We start from the raw sequence: 20,376 nt of genomic DNA, 5'->3' as shown, positions 1-20,376 counted from the left end.
AAGTAATAAGTTAACTGGCTCTGATAGTAGCAAGAAGTAATGTTGTCCTTCACTGGCTGGAGGGGCCTTAGATATCACTACTATAGATGCATGGACATCGGGTATGGACTGGTGTATAGCTGCAGACAATTAGTTTTACAAGGGTTGTGGGCAATGAAGGAAATGTAATTGATTTAAGGAAGTAGTGGGTGTCCATTTGAGATGTAGGTGGTTCAAAACCTCCCTTTTATGAATTCAGGATGACACAACACTATGTAGTTGTCTCTCCTGGGCCTCGTACCAGAGGGCTGGGACGCTATTGAGAACTTAAAAATGATTTTGTCTAAAAGCACCTGTCTCTGGCTAACTGCAGAAGAGGCTGAGAGGGCTCCTTCTTGTACTTGTCCATGATTCCTGTGTGTACGTCTGTGGAGCCCTCCTGCGCTTTTCTGTTTCCCCTCGTCTCTCAGCCTTGCTACCACTATTGCTGCTAATGCTTCCACTGTTGTGACTGCCTTGATTGTACGGTCATCTTCCTGAATCTTGCCCTTGTCCTGAGTGTGACAATAGCACAGTGTTTATCCTAGTTTTCGCCACTGTACCAGCTATCTGGGAGCCAGGAGTGTGATGTTCTGACCTTGAGCTATCTAGGCTGGTGGAATTGGAGATGGGGTGAAACAGGAGTGTTTTAAGCAGGGGGGTGAAGTTGCTACCACCACAGGAGGAGCGAAAGCAGTGCTGGGTGCAGGCCCATCATGGGTCTGGTGTAGGAGAATGTATTGTAGTTTCATACATACCATGTTCCTTATGCACATTTCCTGAGTTACTCTGACTTTTCTGCAGTGGCTTCAGCTGCTGCTTTTATCTGTTGGACTCCTGCCTTTCGGGTGCACACCGTAACCTGTTGTGTAGGTGTGTTGGTTAAATTTAAGATTATAATATTACCCTCTCTTGAATAGGTTGCATTATGCCTCGCTGCTCCAAAGACAATCAGCGATAAAAAGAAGGAAAAAAAACTGCTAGTTTAGAAGTTAGCTGCTACCCCTCGAACAGGAATCGTAATGAGGCTGGACCAATCACTGAAAAAGATTATCAGTCAAATGTTCTGAGATAACCTGGCGACTCAGCTACTCCATCACAGCAAAGAAAGATCGATTCCTGCAATAGCTCTACACTGCCACTTGTCCAGTGCAAATACTTTATGTCATGGTTCCAGCTGCACCATCTGAGCAGAGGGAGGATGATCCCCACAACAGTCCAATAAGTTCTTCACAGCCATTTGTACAAACCAGAGGGGGTCTGGCTCATACACTCATGGTCTGGCATGAACTGTGGTCACTCTACACAGGCTTCCCAATTAAAGTGCTCAGCACCATGTGTCAGGCCGAATTCCAGGGAAATCACAAATAGTAAAACCCAAACTTTACTAACTTCCTAGCAGGTTTAGAAGGATGGCCGATGTGTACTGGAGGATCTTACGACAAAAATAGTCCATTCCTCAGTCTTTTGATAAGATGAAACCTCTATTAGAAGAGTTACTAAATTCCCCATTGAATGAGGTTGTATAGAGTATGGACGTACGCACATTTTAATTATAAATGCTATTACAGATCTTGGAATCGACCAGTTCATTAGACAATCTTCCTTAAGTCGTCAATGAAGTAGTCCTCATTTATTTGGATATAAATCACCTTGAAACAGTTCACGGCCAACTCGTGTCTCACCTCTTCTGGCATGCAGGCCTTAGGCTTTTCAAGGCTTCATTAGGTTCCATAAATTGTGCTCTCTTCCGAAAGAAAAGGTTCCACTTTTGAAATGCTTCTCAATGCCAACAACGGGGAGGGTGGGAGAGGAACACTCCTCAGTATCAGGCGAATCAGGTCTATGAATGGTCCCAACAGTGTCTAAGCTCCAAATGGCTCCTGGATTAGAGTGAGGAAGATAGTCTCTGCCATCTTCTCGGGCTTGTTATGATTGCGGTCCTTTGGAATGGCAATCATTACCAGACGGATGATTTTACATCCAAATAAATAATAACTTCATCGAAGACTTAAGAATGACTGTCTAATGAATTGATGGATTTCAAGATATATAATACAGAGTGTTTAGCATTCATAATCAAATTGTAGTTATGTTTACTCTCCTTCCAAGTAGTATTACATATCACCCTAATAATATTTATTCAGTCACAATAAGGCGGACAATAGTGTACTGGTACAGTAGGACCCCTCACAAATTAGAGTATGAACATATGCCTTCAGGCCAAAGGTACAATGGGAGAATTGGAATTGTGCTGCAGAGGTGATCTACCAATTTATTTGTGTCTACGTCTTGCAGCTTTATTTGACATGGAGACCAAAAGAGGTAATAACATGGAATATCCTATGCCTAAGGAACATATAATAACCAACTGAACTAACGAAACCTAAAATTATATTATTCCATTACACTTGGTAATGACCGGACTTCTAATTATTTTATTTATTTGAGGGGTTTTATATAACGCAAACATGATCCATCAGGATATCAGAGAGCGTATCAAAATGCAAGATGGAAAAAGCAAGCAACAATATAGATACAGTATAAACAATCGTTCTGGCAGATTCAAGATCCAGAGGTGTCCACAGGAAAATAGTCAAGCTGAGTGTATGCAGCAGACATCCCTGCCCCCTGGAATGGGGCAAGGAGTCTTAAACAATTTACGTGCAAGGGAAGAACTCTACAGTGTTATGCATATTTACTACCTGCTGCTGCCCTTTGCAGAAGTTCAAGCTTTTAATTTTGACTTAGGTCTCGACACTCAGCCACAAGGACTGTCTGTCTTCTGTGGAAAACCTTACTTCTGTTTACCCACACAAACACAGCACCTTCAATTCACTGTGAGAAAATAACACTACTAGTACAGACAACTGACAATTGGTCTTGATGGGCACCCCCCAACTCTTTACCGAGATCCTGGTCCAATGGCTAGCTTTCTTCTGATGCCGAAGAGCAAGAGGAAGATACTGCAATTTGAAGGTCGAAAAATCCCTATCCTATTACTTTTAAGCACAGAGGTTCAGCCCTACTAGAGTGGTTTCTCCCTGGCCTCATTGGGCTGAACACATCATTGGGGGGGGACAAAGTGTCCGTTCGTGCTGACCACCTCGATGCAAATACTGAGCAACATTAAGAGCTCAGTGGAAGCTGTTGTACTGTTAAAAGGGCAACAAATAATCAACGTAAGGCAAAGCCAAATGCTTTAACTGTAGATAATGAATTAGCTGACGTTAAAAGGACTTTGAGAAACTCCCCAAGACCTAAAGTAACCTTTAGCTTAATAGTTCACCAGCCACTTACTTGGTTGCATTGAGGTCTTCATCTGCAGGTCAATCCATTGCTGACCATCAGTTCATATCCATTCCAGCTTTCCTCATACCGAAGAAATGCCAATAAACAATCAGAGCTGTTGCCCATATTCGATCATTTTCCATAGCTTAGAATGATCAATAATGATGATATTGCATGACTAAGCATTGTTAATTGCCCAATGTACCACATCCATGAAATCACAAAAGTGAACTTAACTTCCTCTGCAATTAGGAATCATGTCCCTAATGTTTTCATTCCTGAAGTCTTGTGTAGGGTGACGATATTCCTTTACATTGCAACCAACCGCTTGGGGGTATAACAGACTCCCAGCCAAGTGATGACATGGCGCTGAACATTGTGCACAAGGATGTAGATGAGATGCATTTTAAACGCCAGCCTGCCGTGACGAACATGTTTTTGTAGTTTCTGTATAAATTCGTTGTGGGAGTGGGTGGACTCAATCAGAATCTTTTTATTTTCAAGATCGTATTTCCTATAATTTGTTTTGTAGTTTATTGACTGATAAACATTCGATTACTTAATTGGCATGACTGGACTCGCATTTCACACATCTGCTCTGAATTCAGATCCTAATTCCTCAGGCTATTTTAGTCCGATCTGCACTTCAAGAGCCAATATTTACCAAATGCCCTTCTGAGAGTATTGCTAAACTTGTTTTGTTATGTTATGTTATGTTATGTTAAATGGGACTTTTATAGCGCAACGGCTACTCCAAAGGAGTGTCCCGGCGCTTTTGTGCTCCAGACCAAAGAAAGAGCTGGAAAACATAACAGTAAAAAGAGCAGGGGCCTAAAGAGGGGGCAGATTATCCAGTGAACAGCCAGGTTTTTAAGTCTTTTCTGAAGGCAAGCAGGTTAGCGGTGTTTCGCAAGGACACCGGTAAGGAATTCCATAGCTGCGGAGCAAGAAAGCTAAAGGACCGGCCGCCTAGCCGAGCCCTTTTGATGCGTGGCACCCGAGCCAAAGCCAAAGCTTCTGACCTGAGGGATCGTACAGGTCGATAGAAGTCCAGCCTCCTCTGAAGATATTTGGCACCATTGCCATGCAAGGCCTTATGGGCGAGAGTCATGGCCTTGAAAAGTATCCTCTTCCGCACCGGAAGCCAGTGAAGGGATACGAGGAGATTGGAGGCACTGGTGCGGCGGTGCAGGCCAAAAATTGCACGAGCAGCAGCGTTCTGAGTAACCTGCAAACGCTGGAGGAGATATTCAGGCAGACCCAGATATAGGACATTTGCATAGTCCAATCTGGACCCTATAAGTGCCTGAACAGTGATCCTCCGATGTTCCTCCGAGAGAAGGGGAAAGAACTTGCGCAACATTCTGAGTATCCCAAAGCATGTTCCCGTAAGAGTGGAAACCTGGGATTTGAGCGAGAGCTCGTTGTCAATTTTAACCCCCAGGTTCTTAGCCCACTTAGAGGACTGAGTGGGAGGGAACATGTCAGCAGGCCACCATCCCTGCCAATCTGGTTCTGATGGGCATCCGAAGAATAGTATTTCGGATTTGTCCGAGTTGCATTTGAGGCTGTTGTGTGAAAACCAGCTAAAGACAGCCCCAAGGCACTCGCAGATCCTTTCTCCATCGAACTCTTCGCTCTTACGACAGGTGAATAGAAGCTGGGTGTCGTCAGCATAAGAGACGATCCGGGCCCCGTAGGACTCCGCCAGTGTCGCCAGAGGGGTCATAAGGATGTTAAATAGAGTGGGGCTCAGTACAGAGCCCTGAGGCACTCCGACTCCCAATGGCGGCATCTCGGCGGACCCGGGTGGGACCCAGACCGTCTGCCGGCGGTTGGCCTGAAAGGAACGAAACCAGTTGAGCACCGTCCCCCCTAGACCGATGTTATGAAGTCTAGTGAGGAGATCCTCGTGGGGGACGGTGTCAAACGCCGCCGACAGGTCTAACATGACTAACATCACCCTGCCTCCTGTGTCCAGCACCTCCTTCACGATCTCCGAGACTTCCAGGAGCGCCGTCTCGGTGCTTAAGTTGGAACGAAAGCCCGATTGGGATTCATGAAGTAACTCATTAGACTCCAGGAAGTTAGAAAGCACGCTGTGCACGTGTTTCTCCAGGATCTTGGTCAGTGCTGGAAGGAGCGAGATTGGCCTATAATTAGAAGGCGCCTCTGGATCAAGATTGGGCTTCTTGATCAGGGGGATGACCATGGCTTGCTTCCAGGCCTGGGGCAGAAAACCCTGACTCAGGGATAAATTGAGGATAGGATTAGCTATGGGATTAATGACATCTGCCATTTTCGCTAAGAATTTTGCTGGACACGGATCTAATGGTGAGCCTGATTTAAGGTTCCTCATCAAGGCTAAGGATGCGGCAACCGGAAGGGGAGGAAAGTCTAGCAAAGCTGGGCCAGGAGGAGACAGGAAGACTGTCTCCGTCGGCATCGTAGATAAATCATCTAACGCTCTCGACGGGAAAGAATCCTGAATTAGCCTGATTTTGGTGGTGAAGAAATTGGCAATAGTGTTAGCCCAGGTCTCCACCGGGGCACCCTGAGTAGAGGTTGTCCGGGGGCTGGTGAATTCACGTACAATTGAAAAAATCTCCTTACAGGAGTTAGCTGCGTCTTCAATCCTTTTAGCGAAGTAACATTTCTTGCCCTGTAAGATAAGATCGTGGTAGGACTTCATCATGATTTTATAGCGTTGTTTGGCTTCAGGCTCATACTGGACTCTCCACGCCCGCTCAGCAGCTTTACATTGCCTACGAGCGTGGGCTAAATCCTCCGTAAACCAGGGGGCAGAGACCCGCCGGGCAGCAGATCTGGGTGGCTGTGAGGGAGCGAGCTCATTTAGTCTGGCAAGAAGCCAGGATTGTAGGCTCTCCAGATCTTTCTCCAGGTCGCCAGTACAGGAAACAGGGTGATCTGCCAGGGCATGCGTTAGCATGTCTGGGGTCACCCGGTGGAATGCCCTATAGCTGCTGCCCTGCTGCCTCATGACACTGGCCGGAGAGGTCACAGTAGAAGGTATTTCAAAGTGGGCAAGATAATGATCAGACCAGACGACTGGCAGAAGAGTTACAGCCATGATAGGTGTGGTGGAAAACACCTGATCGAGTGTGTGGCCTTTGTTGTGGGTCGGACCAGAAAGATAGGGGGAAAGGCCTAGAGTGGATGCAATATCCAGCAATTTGATGGCGTCCTGGTCATTATGGTCGTCCATATGGAAATTAAAATCTCCCGCCAGTAGGCACAGCTCCGATCTAAGGACAAGGATCGACATGGCCTGCTGGAGATCATCAAGAAAGGATCCCACTGGGCCCGGAGGTCTGTAAACAATCAGACCCTTCAGCGCTTGTTGCGGCGATAGGGAGATGGTAAAGGCTAAAGAGTCCGCCCCTGCGATGGTGTGAGTATGCGTGACCGTGCACGGAAAAGATTTTTTAACAACCAAGGCAACTCCTCCTCCCCTACCCTTGTCTCTGTCCTGTCGATGGATGGTATAGTCCGTGGGGATGGCTGCCACAATGTCCGGGTGGGAGGAATCATTCAGCCATGTTTCAGTAAGCATCAGACAGGTAGGACTGGTCGTTGAGAGGAGATCAAAAATCTCTTGAGTGTGTCGGTGCAACGACCTCGTATTGAGGAGTAAACAAAGGTGTTTTATGCTACACTCCTTAGCAGGGATAGGGGAAGGGAAGGAGCGAACAGGGTGCCAATGGCAAGCAGGGCACGTATGTTTACCCTTATATCGGCCAGGAAAAACCGTGTAACACGACGCATTCCAGTTACGCAAAGAGTATAGCTCCTGAGCGGAGTAGGAGAGCATAGTGGCCAGAGATACCAGCCACGCCAGACGCTTCCGGTACGCTGACGGGCGCAGACGGGCAGGACTCTAGCACGACTCCGGCGCAGGTCCGGCGCATCCGCTGGTCGCGTCCGCTGCGCGGAGCCGTAAGTGCCTGTTTTTATAGTCCTTGTCTATGGCCTCCCCAACCCAGCCCAAACGAAGATGGCCGCCAAAACCGGCGTCCAGCCCTCGGCATCAACACTCAGCCGAGGGTGGGACCGGAGCTGCAGGGAGGGGGGAAAAAAGAGTTTTTAAGCGCTGCTGAGCGCTGGGGGGTCTCTACACACTGCTGCAGGCTAGAAAATACAATTAGCAAGCACAGGTGAAAAAACGAGTAAAAACACGAAAATTAGTTTAAAATTGAAAGAAAAGCAGGAGACCTCCCGGCTTCCGCCTCAGGAGGGGAAAGGTGTGTGCAGAGTCTGATATTACCGCTTTCCAAGTCTCAGGTGCCTGTTATAGTCCTTGTCTATGGCCTCCCCAACCCAGCCCAAACGAAGATGGCCGCCAAAACCGGCGTCCAGCCCTCGGCATCAACACTCAGCCGAGGGTGGGACCGGAGCTGCAGGGAGGGGGGAAAAAAGAGTTTTTAAGCGCTGCTGAGCGCTGGGGGGTCTCTACACACTGCTGCAGGCTAGAAAATACAATTAGCAAGCACAGGTGAAAAAACGAGTAAAAACACGAAAATTAGTTTAAAATTGAAAGAAAAGCAGGAGACCTCCCGGCTTCCGCCTCAGGAGGGGAAAGGTGTGTGCAGAGTCTGATATTACCGCTTTCCAAGTCTCAGGTGCCTTTTATAGTCCTTGTCTATGGCCTCCCCAACCCAGCCCAAACGAAGATGGCCGCCAAACCGGCGTCCAGCCCTCGGCATCAACACTCAGCCGAGGGTGGGACCGGAGCTGCAGGGAGGGGGGAAAAAAGAGTTTTTAAGCGCTGCTGAGCGCTGGGGGGTCTCTACACACTGCTGCAGGCTAGAAAATACAATTAGCAAGCACAGGTGAAAAAACGAGTAAAAACACGAAAATTAGTTTAAAATTGAAAGAAAAGCAGGAGACCTCCCGGCTTCCGCCTCAGGAGGGGAAAGGTGTGTGCAGGGTCTGATATTTTGTGATTCCATTGTAGTGCTTTAGTCCGTACATGTTGTCGAGGTATGTTTTCAGCTCCTGCCTTGAATTTGGAATTTTAATTGTACATCCTGCAACAGTGTACCATCTGTGCATTTATTTATTTTAACAGTGTAAAGCCCTCTCGTTGACGTTCAGGTGCTGAATACTACAAATATCTTATTTTTTCACTCTCATTCCACAAATAAGTTGAAATATGCCCCGTACTGGGTTATTTCAGAGACCCCCGTCTCTTGTTGGTAACAGCTCCCATTTCTGAGCTTAACTCTGATTGCTTTCCTTTTTTAGAATTTTTAATAGTCAAAGATGCCCAAATGTATACATAGACACCCCCAGCTTGTCTTTTATTGAGGTACTGATTCTTTATCGCTTTCTTTTATAAGTAGAGTGTTAAATCAGAGTTGCTGGGTAGTACTGAGTGTCTCTGAGCAAGAAGCGAAGTACAAACGTTGGTCTTTGTCTTGATGATTCTCTAGCTTTGTAAACATCAATTGGAGAGCACAACGAAATGGGGGCCTCTGTTGTTGAATGACAATATTGCCAAATGGTCAAATACTCATTTAAAAAAAATTACGATTTGACAAACTGCGTCTCGGAATCAAGGTCTAGTGGTTCAAAAACAAAGCAAGTAAAAAAGTTGCGACAATTGCAAAATATGTAGGATTTTAATGGATAATGATTTAAAATAGAAAGGTGGACTTAGAAGTTAAAAACTTTAAAGACGGTAGTCTGTTTTTTATGTCTTCTGCAAGCTAGCTTGCCTTAACCCCTTCCCCGCTCATGCACGGTTGCGCTGTGCTCATGACGGAGTGGCTCCGTCATGCTGCGGCCGTTGGCCGCCGCTCCGCCCACGCGGCGCTAATTCCCCGCCTGTGCGGGCGATTAGCGCAGTGGGCGGAGATGTGACGGAACCACTCCGTCATGAGCACAGCTCAACCGTGGCTCGTGACGGAGCGGTTCCGTCACGAGCACAGCGCCACCGCGCTGCCCCCAAACCCCCCCCCCCAGCGCCGCGGCGGAATTCCTGCCGCGGCGAAGGGGTTAATAAAACAGGGATGAATTAGTGGAAGAAAGGAGATAACAGAAGGTAAAGGAAGCAATAGCTAGATGTTATAGAGGAAAAAGACAGATGGAGAGGGAGACCACGTAGTGTGAAATGAAGGGCAGAGACATGTGAAACAAGCACTGCATCCCACACCACACAGCCAACGTCACCGAGGACGCGCTGCTCCAGGCGCAGCACCGAGCCGTTCTCAAACTCAAGCTCTCGTAGGAAGCTCTCCTGACGCGTGCCCGCTTCCATGGAACGAGGCGGACGGCGTTCGATTTAAATGAATGCTTTAGTCCATCACTTAAACAGTCAGACGTTACTTGAGTGTGCATGCTTACAGCCTCCGGTCGAGCCGCTGCCATGTTGAGTGTGGTAAACACGGCACCGTATTAAACAAGCGCGCACGCGCTAAAAGTAAATTAAAAACAAGAGTCGGGAAAAGTGAAAGCGTTTCACTTGCGAGAGCGAGCAGCGCCAGGAGCGATAAATGCTACCATATGGCACTGCGCGCTGCCGCAAGTGAATCGCCACACGTGCACGCTTTGCCATTGAAGGCAATGGAACGCGTGCGCGTTTTTGGCTGAAAAGCCAAAGTGACGGCTAAAGGTCTTTTTGCTCGTAGGCGAGACCTAAAAAGAGAGAAAAGGGTACTGAGGGAAGCCATGTTGTACATTGGACTAACAACCAAGAAGACCCACTACCCCAGTGCAGGACAGTCCCCCAGGTAGCGGTGCCATTGGGCCAGGAGCCCATGTACAGGAAGAGGGGGTGTGGGGTCCGGGTAGACAGACTCTGTAAGGGAGGGTGGCAGGAGGTCATTTTTCCAGTGACTGACTGGTGCAGACAACAGGGCGGGGGAGGGGAGTAGTCCACTGTTGGGGAGGAAGGAGCCACGTGTTACCGGCTACTTCTTCGCATTCAATGAAGAAAAGTGAATGCAGTTCTAAATTAAATGTTGTTCAGAAAGCATGTCGGATATTTTAGGTTGTGAAGGGAATGAAGTCCTTCTATGCTTTCTACGTAGCAGTGTGATTGAAGTCCTGTATCGATAGATCAAGGAACATGTTGGCCATTGTAGTAAGGCGTGATCCTGTGTGGAAGGGGAGAGGAGGACACCCTAAATGGAGGGCTATTCAAATCCCAAGAGACCCACAGATAGGCAAAAGGCTCGAGAACCATGTGCACCAATACTCAGTAAAGCGTAAATAAATCTGGCAAGCCAAGCTGGGTGAGCTGGAGCAGAGCCCTAATCTTGAGGTTGTGCAGAGCTTAAACGTAGCTAGTTGCATACAAAACAAGCCTCCCAAATGAATGCCAAACAGCGATCGAGCCCCGGAGTCCAAACATCCACGGGACAGTACTCGATGCAGCCAACAACAGATGTGCTGCCGCCACTCGCCCCGGGATACACAGCTCACCGGCAGCCAATGTTGGTGCTAATGAAATGAAAAGCAGCTGGGAGAGTGACAGGGGGAGGGGCACAGAGAGGACACAGCCCTGGGCAGATATTCCCCAAACAAGTCACAGCCGGTCGAATGATCTTCGATCGGCTTCGACCGGAATGACAATCCTTGGGATTCTAGTCTCTTGCCAAGCATTTGTACCAACTTTACTGGGCGGTTATTGGTATTTTAGGGGTAAAGCTTATAGACTGCACTAGCCCTACCAACCTGTGCAGTAATGGCAGGCCCCGTCTTTTTTGGTCAGGGGTCATGGAGGCGGACTAGTGAGATCGCCACATAGTGACAGCTGTCCTCTAACTTTTCCTCCCTTCCTGTAGCGGCTGCCAAGCCACTTTAACTTGCCTTCAAAGGCCAATACTCAGCTGGTTGAAGGCAGCATACAGCATTTACTACCTAGCTCGAGGTCTGTCATGTCTGATAGACGATTTGCAAATGATTTAACGGGGCTATTCCCTGCCTTTCATTTCCTCCTTACCCCATTTTCCACCCGTGTCGGAAGGACTGTCACTATTCCATTCCACCATCTTGCTGCAAAGACAGCAACCTTCTGGTGACCAAGAGTGCTATTTGTGCTGCTACTTCATACTGAATGAAGGATGGAGGCCTTGGGCCTGTATGGAACCTCGTCCAGCTAAATGCCTTTCTGTGGAAGGAAAATTCAAATTCTTACATTGTCTCAGACTCTTCTTCTTTGGATCCAGGAGGCTGGATGCTACCCCTGAACTTGCAGGACCTGTATTTTCATATACCCATCCTGAGTCCCACAGGTGCTCTCTGGGATTCACAGTGTAGTTGGAACACTTCAAATATTCTGTGTTCCCCTCGCAGCAGAAGTCCTAGACCACCTCTGAATAACACACAAACTCTTGATATCTTTTGGGCTTTCCATCAATGAGTCGAAGTTCCGCCTGGTCCTTATGCAAAGGATTTCTTTCAATGGTACTGTTCTAGACACAGTGGCGTTTCTAGGCCTTTCTACCACCACAGCCTTCATACTCAACTTGTGACACCTTTTCACATCAGACAGTCTCTGCCAATTTTTTGTGTGCCACTTTTCCATTTGAGCATGAAGGATTGGCTCCTTCAGCTCAACCCTAAAATGGCTTAGAGTTTCTACATCAATTGCAGAAAAGAACATTGAGTGGATCACCAATGCTTTGTGCGATATTCTGGTGCAAAGAAATGGAATGCGTTGCGGTAAACGGCCCTGGGAAATGGACAAGCCACAACATCAAAATCTGCTATGTGCTGTTCAGGAAGCAACCCTCTAAAGGCCTGTAGGGTCATTCCACCATGGGCGACGCCATCAAAGAACTTGAAGATTACATCACCAACCTGAAGTGCCTGGGCGTACCCCAGAACGGCATGGGCTTGTACCTGTTTGACAAGCATATCCTGGGGGAGAGCAGCTAAACTCCTCCAGGAGGCAACGCCGGCCTGCTGCACACACCGATTCGAAGCCTCGTTGTTACATCATTTACACTGCTGTGACTCAATCAAAAAGTGTATGTGAAATGGAGTTCTTGTATATGTATCCAGGTTTCTAGCAGTGGCTGCTGTGCTTGTAGGCATGTATCCAAGAAATAAAGGTTTTCAGCATCAAAACAAGAAACAAACAAGTATCTATCAGGAGAACAAGTTACTTACCTTTGGTATCTCTCATTCTGGTGTATACTGTATCCTACTTCAAATTTCTCACTTCCCTCTCCCCTCCCAGCTCTGTGGAGTGGACTCCTGAACATCATAATAATTTCTAGTTTTATAGTAGTAAAGTTCTCTAGATTCATTCTGGTGTCAGGGGTTATTCTAAAGATGGGGAATCTGTGCTTAGATATTTAAAGAGAGTTTCTACCTGAAAGAGCAACACTAAAGGCAAGTAACTTGTTCTTTGAGTTTAGCCAAGCTATAAAAAGAAAAGCCATGGTTTCATTAGTCTTAGTGTCACTTCAGGTTTGTTAGCCGCTGTGTTTTGGTACAGTGAAAGCTTGGGTATCATGACTCCTTCCTAAGAGCCTAGTATGTATTTTTCACTACTATTTGCATATTCCATGCTGTCACTGCACGTTATATTGCCACGATGTATCCTGCCTTCTAACAGCTTTAAGCAGATGGCCTTTATCTTGGAGAAGTTGTAAGTTTGCAGGATTCACAGTGGTCAGTTTGGCTGTTAGAGCGCATCCCCCCTACTCATTACTAATAATTTGACAAAAAAAAAGGATGACTGGCTTTTGAGGAGCAGCACACCGGGGACCCTAAAAAGAACTACATATTGCATTTCCATATAATCCCTTCTAACAGAGCAGATTTCATTACATCCCTGTAGTTAGTGGCTTTTAGATATAAGCAGGTAAGTTTGTCTAATTTGGTTAGTGGGCCTATTTGTGTAACTTTCAGGTCCTAGTTCTCAACTTAAAGAAAGAAAAAAATGATTGGTAAAATACTTCCATTGACCTCAGCCACCAGTAATTACTGAAACATATTTTTGCCCACTGTCCTGCTTCAGAGAAAATGCAGATGACCGTTGTTCCTGCTCCAGTCGGAACCATCCAGCCAGATCTGCCAGGCTATTCTCCTCTCTGACTGAGAAAAGAAGCATCTGATTTCAGTTTTCGAGCTCTACCTGGCAGGCGAATTTTGCTCAGCTTTTCTTCTTTCTGAGATTGGTAATATGAGTGAAGTTGCATTGATTACTGTTAACGCTTTGGTATGACTGACGGGTTATGCGCCCCACCCATTCTACGTGCTATAAAATAACATTTTCCTAATGTTTTGGAGTCTATAGTAGATGATGTGTCATGGTTGTGTTGACTGTCAGAAGGTGGTAGTGCTTCTCTCTTGTCTTCTGTATGAGAGGATGTAGTGAAGGAATGTAAGTTTGCTGTTGATTAAAAGGTAAAGTAAAGTGTTTATCATGTTTAATAGAAGTAAGCAGATACTGTGGTCAAAAGTTATTGATTTTTCTTTGCTCGTTGAACCTTATATTTAGGATATCTTTTCTCTTTCAGCTATGATGGCGTCAACCGGGCTTCCATGCGTATCAGGGATCTCGTATTAATTTGTGGCAAGTGAGACTGCCAAAGACCACAAACCACAAAATTTGAGTGAACAGTCGGGAGATGACTCATTCAAAGCTGCACAAGACTGGTGTTGTGGGGCAGAGGGGCAGTCGTGTGATGCCCCCCCCCCCCCCCCCCCACCCCCCCCACCCCGCACCACCATTTTCTCCTTTCCGTAAGCTGCCCAACACTTGGCTCACTGATGGAATCCCACACTTCTCACGTCTGAAACAGTTGGACAGTGCAGCTACCGGCGTCAGGTGCTTTGGACAATTTGTGGCACTGTTGTTTTTTTCTTTCTTTTTAGTTGTTGCTGCTTACTGAATCAGACCTCACAAAGGGGGATTGTTTCTGTGTTCACGTGTGTAAACCTAACCCAAGCCCTCTCCTCCAAAATGACACTATATTTCCTGTGATGTTATTATAAAGCATTCATTCACCATTCTCAACAGGCTTCTCATGCTTTGGAGGCACTGGGGCCATTGATAATACACATCCTTGTTCAGCATGTTTTAGAATGAAAACATATTACCCCTCCTTGGCAGCCCAAATGCCATGGCCAAACTCTCTTTTAAACAGATCTGGATACTGCAGGTTTAAAGGCGATCTGCCGAGCACTGATTTTAACATACTGTGGAAGTCGAGGTCCTCAGAAGTCTGTAATGCTGCACCCCAGTTTATACTATTGTTGCTAAGATAAGCGATTCAAGGAAACAAAGATTCTTTATTGTTCCGCCCAACCCTGCATCTTTAGTATGTCTTCCTGTATTCCCCTACATGGCCCAGCGAAAAGCATACTGCTCACACAGGTGTCTATAGAAGCCTCTGCTGGGTTGAGCTGTTATATATCCCTATAGCTGACCACGGGATTAGCCCATCGAGAAGGCAACTGCCCTCTGGAGTCTGACAGGTAGTTTTCTTAAATCCTCACCACTACCGTTCCTGATCAACATGATGGTAATAAAAGGTATCTCTGTGCCTGAAATTGAGGGCAGTGAGGGATGGGGGCTAAGAGCAGGAGGGGATTTCTTTTTGTTGTTTTTTGTGAGTTGTAATGTGTTACTTACGCTTATCTAGTGTTTTTGTTTTTTTACAGCTTTTTCTACTTTTGTTTTTCACTCTTTCTTCATATTTCTCGGTCTTTGTCCTTTTCACTTCTGTTGACACCTCCTCACTTTAGTTTTGGCAGATAGTTATGTTTTAAATAAGCAATATTCCTAAAACAAATATAAAAGAATACTGGTGAATGATGCTCCTTTTAGACCTCTTAGTTAGGACTGATTTATTGGCTACCGCTGCCCCCTTTATTATTTTCCTAATTCACATAGAGCTCCTTTTATGCCTCCTACGTGTCAATTTTTAAGTCCTTAGTTTTAACATGAATTCTCTACATTTGATCCATCACAGATTGGATCTTCAGAATTTGTAACCTTTATAATGATGCCCACAGGTCGAGTTGATCTAGGATTTCTTTCTCAAACCAAAGATATAACCCCCCCCTCGCCCCCCCCCACAAACAAAATCTGTCTTTTTTTCCATGTATTGCACCATCATACCATATTAAACAGAGAGCTCATTTAAGGCTGTGACTCAGAAAAGCAGCAGCGGTAGTCTTGCTTGCCAGTAGACCTTTTACTTGTCATTTTCAACTTCTCGTGAGGGCCACCCATGAGCGCTTGCTTTATGCCACTCTACTGAAACTGCTTCAGGTCAGTCTTTGGGCAAGGTGCAGCTTACTCAGCCTATCGATGGGGACATTTACCTAGCCTCCATTATGGGTTAGAACTCAGCTCATAAACAGGTGCTTCTTGGGTGAGGCTATCACTAATTTTGGTAATTAGGTAATGTGCAGTTATAGCATTGTGAAAACAATGACCTTCTTATGAGATTGCGCTCATTTGAATGTTTTACTTGTTAATGACATAACAACGATCAACATCTTAAGTAATAAGGCCCAGAGGAAATAACCGACCCAGCACTGATTTCGTCATCTAATGGCTATTAATGCATGTCAACATTCCTAGAAATTGGCACTATTAGAAAAATTGAGTAATGCCCGAGTTAGGCTTCTGTTGAGTTGCCTATACGTTCATGGAGACTGTTTCTTCAGCATAATTGTACAGACTTTCCAGGACTGGAGTGAACAGACCTATGTTTTTCCTCTTAGAAAAGGGCTTTTGAAAATCTAGGCAACTACAGTCTGACTACCTTGCATCATTTGGAGACCCTTTGATAAGGCAGTTTACATTTCTCTGATATCTCCTGACTTAACACCAGAAATTTTATAACCCCAGTCACGGCTGCGCTAAAACTGCCCACTTCTACTACTATTTCTCTCTAGCATCTGCTTAACACTCTTGCCTTTGATAAAGGAAAAGCAATTTAAAAGTGCCCAGAATATTGCCCTGTTTGTAAGATATCTTGCAGAGTCACAATGTCATGGTTTATGGCATGCAACAACAACCAGGTTCCTTTTGTTGAGTCCCTCGAGAGGGAGTAAGAAAATTAATCAGGGTTGAAGGAAGATGTGCATCATCAGCACACTTCTGTTAAGAGCACTGGTCTTTAAGGCTTGTCTTGGTCATCATGGCTAATCCCTTTCAGGTAGGATTAAGGATCCTGGGCCACACCTGATCCTGATGTAGCAAGAACATGGAAGTTAAGGATCTCATGCTTGAGGAGCAGTTTGTATCCTAACAAATCTTTGCCAGTACACGATTGTCCTGCTCTGGCTATGAATTATGTAGAGCAGTGAATATGCTGGTGTCAAATTTCTGTGCAGAGATGACGGGCTTTTAGATTACCTGTCAAATCCTAGACTGATGAGGAAAACAGTTAAATACTTCAGACACCATAGTACACGCATCCGTACGAACGAGAAAGGCCAAAGTTTTGTCGCTTGGTTACATGTGCTTTTCTACCCTCTGTGACAATGGGGAGAAGCCTGGGTGAGCTATTTCCGAGTGACCTATTTCCTTACTCTTCACAACTATGCACCCAATGTTTAACTGTATCCCAGTCTAGAAAGACGTGAACAGCAGTTTACTCCTCGCTTATTAACCATCCCTACAAAAAGTTTGTAGGGCCAAGATCTATTTGTTTTAAAAAGGTGTTCGAGGCACCTCCTGGAACCAAAGATCAAACCATCATAAAGGAAGGGCTCCTTTATGAATTGGTGATTTACAAAGAACTACCAACAGGTAAAGCTGTGGATGCTGGTTCTCTGTTATTGATTATGAAGAATGCATATTTTTATATGTCGGTGGTCTCTAAATTGAAGAGTTGAAATGGCCATTTTCAGTTAAGTGTTCTTCCTTTCTCAATGAAATTATTTCTGCCAGTATACGCCTGTGACTTTACATGGAGAATAATGTATCTGTTCCTTACAAAAATGTCACAACACACTCTCTTGCCATAAATAGGCTGGTTTAATGTATCATGTACATCTTGCTAAATAGGGCAATTTCATTGCTGTCTGCAGGATAAACTTTATTATTTTGATGAGTAAAGACATTATCAAAGGTCTACATGTGGCATTCTTTACTATGAAGAATGTTGCCTGGGAGGGGAGCTCAATGAAGTGCCAGTCTGATTTTTCCTCTCTTTCCCCACATTTAAGATAGCTGTAACTACTGTATTTAGAACCTCTCATCCCTGTTCTTCAATTAGAAATTAAGTAATAATCAAGCTCTCAATGTTTATCAGCTATATCCTTCTGTCACAGGGAAAATGTGTTCTTATGGACTTGCTCTTCTTTCCTACTGGCGGACATATCTTGTACTTTCACTAGAAACTGTCAGTGGTCCTACTATTTGGATACACATAAGTTGAAAATGTCACAATTATTATTTTGTTTCAAGAACATTTCTTGCGACCAGTAATGATCTGCAGCATTGGGTGTGGCTACAGCCAATTGGCCCATTTATTGATGGATTGATCTGAACAAATTAATATTTTGCTTTGAAGAAGTAATCCTGTTGGGCAATATGTCAGTTAGAGAAGCATTGGCTCTTTGACCGGGAAATTAGTTTCCTTATTTTGTCAGTTATTGCCTTAATTCAGATTCCAGAACAGGCTTTTGGGTGACAAGTCTGCTTAAGATATCTGCGGAGAGGTTGTGCAGTAGACTTACTTTCTAATCATTTGTCTTGTAGTTCCTCTTCCAGTATCAAGCTGTGGAGTACAGCTTGGCACTGCTTTAACCTCTTCTGTGCCCATGACGAGATAGTCTCGTCATGGAGCACGGTCGCGCTGTGCCCATGACGAGACTATCTCGTCATGAACCCCACCCGCGTATGAAACGCCCGGCACAGGAGGGGGAAAGGGCGTGGCACTGAAGGGGTTAAGGTATAAATTATAGAGCCCATAATCAGAGGGAACAAAACGTTATAATATTTCTCTCCAATGGATAGATCTTTTCATCGTATTCATAGCTGATCCTCTCTGCTGCCACAGCATCTAACTGTGATTTTGGTCTCCCAAACCTTTGTTGTAATTTAGAACTGAAATGACTGCATTGACCAGGGTAATGTGTAGATGTCTGAGCTTCAGCCATATGAGTGCAGAGACCTTGCTTTATTTGTAAAGCCTCGGATTGTAAACAAAAACTCGTAGACAAAATGCGATTGATTTTGATTGAAAACAATTTGGGATCTGATCGTCCTTCAGGAATTGTTTTAAAGGTTACGAAAATTATAACAATTACACCCAAATTAAAGTGCAGGTGAGTAATGTTTCATATTACCACAAACTACCTCCCACAGTTGAGCATCTAAACATTGCTTGGTAACTTTTTTTTAATAAGCAGACATTTTTTAAGGTTAAGGAAAGATGGCAACAGTGTAAATTGCAGGTTTTATTCTTATATGGATTTTGATTCTATTTTCCTGCACCAGAATGTGTTTTCTATAAGAAGCTTTAGCAAGAAGTTTAATTTTAAGGAAGAGGGATGAATTCTCATGTACGTATGTTTCACAAAACCCTCTACCATCCATTAATCTGTGCCTTTCAATCATGGTATTGTATCAGTCGTGCCTTACACTGCATGTTTGTTGCCTTGTCTTGCAGAAACTAGGGTTGCAACAGATGGCCCTGACTTGGTGCTCTGTGATGTACCTTCCAGCTCAAACACCAGTAGACTAATCTTGGGGACAGATCAGTTTCAGTTTTATATGTTGGAGCAAGATGCACTGGAAAACACTTCTGTACTCTGCTCATCACAGTTTCAGTAATGTAACACCATGTCTCTCTAAGCTCCCCAACTGCCAGGTTTGCTTACATGGGTGTAATACCATGTCCTAGAGTGGTCATAAAACCCAGAGCGGGAAAGGAGCAAGCAGAGCACCCTATGAGTCATTGATTGGAATATCATTCAATGGATAGTTTCCCAATTTCAATCTAACTGGCATTACTCTGTCCCTTTTAGAGTGTGAGAGGAATGAATGTTAAGTGTCAAATGTTCTGTGGTCTTTGAGTATGCCATTGCCTTGGTGTGTGTGCCTCCCTCCTCTGTTCTTTTGTGTTTTTTTGTTTTTGCTTCTTTCTTTGTCATCCTTTCACTGTATGCTGGGAAATGCTACCTGTGAATTCTTGTTTGGCGCACCGTCCTAGGCTTCCCCAGGGATCATATTGCACTCTCATTCTTTGTGGTGAACTGAGAGAGCTGTGGGTGCTCAAAGTATAAAGGGATGCAGAGGGTGTCCGCAATGAGCATGAGAGCTACATTTGCCTACTAGTCCTTATTATGTTTTTGTCCTCAAACACACCCTTGCCGAACTTTTGTCATCACTGTGCCTGTTTACCGGTTTGCTGCAGGTGATTATGGCAGCTTACAGAGGCACAAAACACATCTTACTTAACACCGTCCACCATGAGATTGTGTTTGTGAGTTGGGTGGGAGGTGAGAGTGCTGGCTTGCCATAAAGGCAGCCTCTGATGCTATGTGGCTCCTCTCTCAGTACCTGACTTGAGAATACACATCCTATGTCAGCTTTCCCTAAACACAACATTTTGTAAAGTGTGTTATGATAATGCTGTGTCTATTATAATGACTTGAGAATGAAGGTGGTGTATAGCCAGTCACCCCATTCCATGTCGTCACAATGTGGGAAATACTCCCCTGCCAGGCTTCATTCGAACAGGTGAAGCAAATGAGGGGCATCCCATCCGTGACACCCCGCCCATCTTCCTATTTATGTACAATTGAAAGATGGGCTTGCTGCGCTGCCTTAAATGTTGTCGTTTGTAGCGAGAGATCAGGGCTGCCATGGACCTCCCAGATGATGGATCCCAGGATGCTTGATTTATGCCCTCTGCTTTTATATTCCTGCACTTCTTGTATAGGCCTGAGAGGCTTCTCTACTGTCGTTCAGCATTTACAGCAACCAGTATGGAACAACTTTGAAATGTGGATTCCAGATAGTATCATTGTGTCTAAGTAGGTCCTCCTGGGTGCACATTTGATCCTCAGGGATCAGGTGCTGTTCTGGTTTTACACTCTGCCCTTTCAATCTTCCACAGA

At 45.2% G+C, this 20,376-nt stretch overlaps 1 protein-coding gene across 1 annotated transcript in view; it reads left to right on the top strand.

The window, feature by feature from the left end:
• LOC146811733 (syntaxin-4-like) overlaps nt 1–17,548 on the top strand; it is a 390,796-nt gene extending 373,248 nt beyond the window's left edge. The window contains exon 11 of the mRNA XM_085618728.1: nt 13,806–17,548. The gene's annotated coding sequence lies outside the window, so the exon portion shown is untranslated. The remainder of the gene's footprint in view (nt 1–13,805) is intronic.
• The last annotated feature ends 2,828 nt before the right edge of the window (nt 17,549–20,376 follow it).

Source organism: Triturus cristatus, chromosome 7 (assembly GCF_964204655.1).
Source record: "Triturus cristatus chromosome 7, aTriCri1.1, whole genome shotgun sequence".
NCBI lineage: Eukaryota > Metazoa > Chordata > Amphibia > Caudata > Salamandridae > Triturus > Triturus cristatus.
The sequence above is the reverse complement of the archived record's forward strand: the minus strand, read 5'-3'. Positions and strand labels throughout refer to the sequence as shown.